This window comes from Sinocyclocheilus grahami, unplaced genomic scaffold (assembly GCF_001515645.1).
Source record: "Sinocyclocheilus grahami isolate Dianchi unplaced genomic scaffold, SAMN03320097.WGS_v1.1 scaffold574.1, whole genome shotgun sequence".
NCBI classification, from domain to species: domain Eukaryota; kingdom Metazoa; phylum Chordata; class Actinopteri; order Cypriniformes; family Cyprinidae; genus Sinocyclocheilus; species Sinocyclocheilus grahami.
The window spans coordinates 619,018-624,475 of record NW_015505753.1 but is presented as its reverse complement, the minus strand read 5'-3'; the positions used below and the strand labels follow the sequence as shown (position 1 = coordinate 624,475).

General features: G+C 39.6%; 1 protein-coding gene and 1 long non-coding RNA gene across 3 annotated transcripts in view; one reads left to right on the top strand and one right to left on the bottom strand.

The window, feature by feature from the left end:
• The window catches only part of LOC107556613 (uncharacterized), a 16,660-nt gene extending 12,576 nt beyond the window's left edge, over positions 1–4,084 (top strand). The window contains exon 3 of the long non-coding RNA XR_001605305.1: positions 4,073–4,084. This is a non-coding gene — a long non-coding RNA (uncharacterized lncRNA). The remainder of the gene's footprint in view (positions 1–4,072) is intronic.
• The window catches only part of prkcab (protein kinase C, alpha, b), a 205,940-nt gene that overhangs the window by 198,602 nt on the left and 1,880 nt on the right, over positions 1–5,458 (bottom strand). The window lies entirely within an intron of this gene.

The following is a 5,458-nucleotide window of genomic DNA, read 5'->3' as shown; positions in this document are numbered from 1 at the left end:
TTTACATTTGATTACTTTAATTTCTGTACTATTTCTTACCTGAATAAAAACTTACTTAACCTGAAAAACTTAGTTTCATAGCTCTCTTTATTCTATTGCATTTATTTGTGCTGTTGTTTGCCATTTTTTTATTTGTTCTTATTTTATTACTGACTTTTTATGTGTTTTTTATGAAAATAAAACTTTGCGTTAAAGAAAAGTAGATTTTTGTTTGTATATGCTGTCAATAATAGTTCTTAGAAAGACAATCGGAATCGGCAAAAATCGGTATCGGCAGATCACATTAACGAGAAATCGGAATCGGCCAAGAAAATTGCAATCGGTGCATCTCTATATAATTCACTATAACTTTCAGGCAGCATTCAGTACATATTGTATGAGAGTGCCTCCACAGAACTCATTCACTAACAGCACAGACACACACACACACATTTACTCGCGAGCGAGTCTGCTTGAGAAAGGCTCTTTAAAAGTGCACCAAGCAGGATTTTCAGTAACTGTTTGTAAACACAAAATTCAAACTTGGTCCCTCCTACACCGCCAGAAGCTCAGAAGATGAGTGATGAGGTGTTTCGCAAACATTTTTTCAAATATTGTGTTAATCATTCATTATTGCCATTTTTGTGTATACGAACTAATAGTTATGCTAATAATTAGATGACTGGCTGCAATTTGCAAGGGAGTTTGGCCATCCACAGTCTAGCTCGCTAATAAACAATAATTATGTGTCATCATAAAAGCATAATTACAATGCCTAGTAATCTGTCCAGTTACAGATAGCAATCAATAAGGCAACAAATGTTTTTGTGTCAAAACATGACAACTGGCCAAAGGTTGTGGTCCAGAAACAGTCCAAGCACAGCAACAGAAGAATAAAATAAAAAAATACAGGCAAACGACAATGACTCTGTAGACACACTTACATACTTATAGTGGATCATAAGTAGTAATTGGGAGGCATTATTTTTGTATTTCTGAGTCTATATTTTATTTTATTTTTTTATTTTATTTTTGTGAAAAATCCTGTATAGATCTAAAATACGTACAATGCAAAATAATAATATTAATATTAATCATTTAAAAAAAAAACATGATGTGAGGGCTTTTCATGAATCCAGACGCTGGTCTTGTTCAGGATACCTCATGTATCTCATTCATCTCTCAGTAGCAGTTTTGGAGAAGCATGCTCAAAACGCAGGTGAGCACAGGTCTGGTGTCCCTCATCACGTGTCTCAAAGCTCTTGGTTAGGTATCAGAAGCCTTTTCATTGTTACACGCCATTACACATCTCCCTAATGCTTCCAAGAACATGCACTCTCTGGCCTGGCCCTCATGTTCGCTTCCCACTCCACTGCACACCAACCAGCTCCCACGGCCAACCGTCCATCAGTGAAGCCATCTGTGAGCTCACCAACAGCCCCATTGTCAGCCTGTTCAGAGCATGCTAATGCGCTTGTTTTAGCCAGTTTTCTTCATGTTCTCATGCTGTCCTCACTTCTCTGCATGCAACACTTTCTCCAGTGAAGGAGTAGTTGTAGACAGGCAGGTTACTGCACGGACGGAGGTTAGAGCTGTCTGGAGCAACACATGCTGACTGCAATGACACTTAATTAGGGAGTCAGACTATGTAACCATGTGGTAGGTGCTTGGAAACAGGAAGCAGTTATGACAGTGTTGCTTTAGTAAGAAACGTGCCCGCTAAAAGCTCTAACACAAGGGACAGTGATACCTCTTAAATAGCCCTCATCTTGATGACTGCTTATAGACTGACAGTCATTACGTATGTGATTCGTACAAGACCCAAAGCATACTCTACACAACACAAGAGCTTCCAGCTACACAGGACTGATTTCATGTGTCACTGAGTTTCAAAATGTACAATTCATAACTCAGATGCTTTGTTAGATCATAAATGAACTGTTACATAAGTACCATATTTTCTGCCATAAACATCACGTTTTCACATCTGAAAAGTGCTGAAACTTATATAATGCAATTAACAGGCAAGCAAGCAAACTATGTGTAAAGTTCACACATTTGGAAAATGTTGAAAACTGAAATTGTTCAAAATAAAGTGATCCTGGCACACGTTCGCGCAGTTGTGACCTAATGGTTAGAGAGTTGGACTTGTAACCAGAAGGTTGTGGGTTCGAGTCTCAGGTATGGCACGAGTTGTTGGTGGGGGGAGTGAATAACCAGCGCTCTCTTCCACCCTCAATACCACGACTGAGGTGAGACCCTTGAGCAAGGCTCTGAACCCCTAACTGCTCCCCGGGCGCCTCAGCAATATGGCTGCCCACTGCTCCGGATGTGTGTTCACTACAGTGTGTGCACTTGGATGGGTTAAGTATGGGTCACCAAATTCTGGGTATAGGTCGCCATACTTCACTTTCACTTCACTTCATTGCAATACACATTAAGCGAGATGTAAAGATTGTGTTTGTGTGGAGCAGCATTTACTGTGAATTGAGCCGCTCTGCTACTGAAAACACCAGAACACAGTGTAAATAAACACAATGCCGATTCACTCAGAAAGCACTAAAGCTGTGGTCACATTTACCGTAGCTCTGTGAAATTTTGCAGGGAAAATCCTGTCATTTCAATTGGAATCTGCATGTTCAGGAGAAAAAAAGTTCTCCATGCACATTGCACTCATGTTCAAGTTGCGACATTTGTGGCATTGCGTGCATTCTTGTCTTTTTCCCAATGTTTCCACAAAAAAAACAATTCTAAGGTGGGAAGGCAATATTAGCTAATCAAAATGTATAATTCTGAGTCCAACTAATTTATCAATATGCATTCAGCTTTCTTATCATTACAGAATGCTGCAAATATCATCAGCATTTTTTAAAAGCTGAAGCATCTTAGGCTGCATAGAACAGAAAAAAAAGACCTGTGAAATCCTAAATGGACTGAAGGAGGCATGCTTACAATGCCTTGACCAGTCATTTGTGCTTATGCACTTATGTAAATTATGTCTCTGGTACAATATAGGTCTTTGGAAATATATTCACGGATGTACCCACACATCCTCAAAGACTTGACCATCTTCCGTGGCAAATGTCCAGTTGACAGGAAGATACACAAACATGATACACAAGATACCTTTGCCATCTGTGACCATCTGAGTCTGCCAGCTCTTGTGTCATCCTGTAGTTCTGCTCAATGATTCCCAAGAGCCAAAATGAAAAGATACACACGTTTTAGGAACTTATATCATCAATTCTCATGTAAACATCCTAACTGTTGATTTTTTAAAACCAATGTGACATGACATGTGGCCAAGTATGGTGACCCATACTCGGAATTAGTGCTCTGCATTTATCCCATCCAAAGCACACACACACACACACACAGCAGTGAACACACACACACCCGGAGCAGTGGGCAGCCATTTATGCTGCCCGGGGAGCAGTTGGGGGTTCGGTGCCTTGCTCAAGGGCACCTCAGTCATGGTATTGAAGGTGGGACAGTCATGGTATTGAAGGTGGGAGAGAGCACTGTGCATTCACTCCCCCCACCTACAATCCCTGCCGGTACGAGACTCGAACCCACAATCTTTTGGTTATGAGTCCAACTCTCTAACCATTAGGCCACGACTTCCCCCATTGCTGCAGCATGGAGAGTTTACTGTCCTGAAGACTTCAGTTCCAACCCTGCTCCAACACACCTGCCTGTCAAGTAACCCTAAAAACCTTGATTGCTGGTTCAAGTATGTTTGGGGTTGAAGATCCTGATATAATATCTTGGGAAAGGATGAGGTTTAGCAGAAATGGACAAGCAATGTTAGTTTTAATTTTGTTGGCCACTTCTATTTTTGGAGTGTTGCACTGTCAACCCTGTCCTGAGTGAAATCTCACCGGTCCAAATGAGATGTCCATTTCACTGCACATAACTGTATATTAAACATCAAATATGAATTGATTTGCTGTCACATTACACATCACTTCACTTTCAGTGGGCAGAGACAAATTGCTTGATTTGTCACACCTGGTTAGGACACGGTCTAATAGTCCAGGGAACTTGAGAATCAAGATTCATTTTTTAAGAAGATTTTTTTTTGAAGCTACAGCTGTCTAATGCTACAAACTTTCTGCACTTCCGACATGCAAAAACACATTTATTTGTCATCTTCATATCAGAAAATTAACCATGGTTTTACTACAAATAAAACCAAAACACCATGGTCACTATAGTTAAACCATAATAACCACAAATTAACTATGGTTTTGCTACACTAACCATAGTTTAACCATGGTATTTGTAGTAAAACCGTGGTTATACAAATGGTAATCAATACGCCAAAAAACATGGTTACTATACTTTTACTACAATCAAACCATGGTTAATTTTTGTAAGGGATGGAAAAATAACCAACATTACCGGGTGGTTGTTGGGATAATGTTGAAGTGTTGGACATAATTTCCCTGAAAAATCAGTTCGATTTTAGTAATCTTATAGAGCAGGAACAGAGCAGGTTGCTTATGAAACCGGTAGACTTTTGGCATAGTATTAGCCTGCAAACAAGCATCTTATTAGCTGAGGTCAAGCACTTGACTCCAGCTCCCTATTCTAATTTATCATCCATAATCATTCATCAACGGTGCTCAGGTCTGGGTTTTGTGCCGGACAGTCAAGTTCCTCACAGGGATGTTGTAATTTCAGAACAGAAGCACAGAATTCTGCACAACTGGACATGTAGTTTACTGCAGCCATACAGTGTTCTTCAAAACCCTTTCAGATTTGGGATCTGCCATTTATCAGAAGCCAACAATGACAAGGCGGAGCCTAGATTTAAACAAATTTGCCAAAGAGACTTACAGAAAACGCCAGAGCCCTGGCAAGGCCAGCACTTTCCACATTATCCAGATTATGTGTTCCTTATAATGGCACAATGATGAAATCAACTGAACATGTTTGTACTCAACGTCCTCATCTGCCATGATGTAGAATACCGTAGTAAACCCTGGTAAAGATCAATACATGAGCACATGCATCAGTGATAGAATGGGTGACACTAAACCACAACCTCCCACTACAGCGCGCGCACACACACACACAGGTTTGTTTTTGTGAAAAGTGGGGACATCCCATAGGCGTAATGGTTTTTATACTGTACAGACCGTATATATTCTATTGCCCTACACTGTAAAAAATTACCGTGAATTTAACGGTAAAAGACTGTAAAAATGCTACAGTAAAAACCTGTTAAATGGTTAACGGTAAATTCCCCTACTATATACGGTGAAAAACTGTATTGGACATTAATTTTACGGTAGTATACCATTTTTGGAAGTGAAAAACACCGTATAATTTACAGTGAATAACCGTAAATTGACATTCCCAGTATTCCCTGTGTTACATTTCAAATTTGATGTTTTTTTGTTGAAATAACTATGTTTCTTCTTATCAGTTTTGTATATTAGGGTTGTGTGTTACACCTAATGTTGTTAAATGA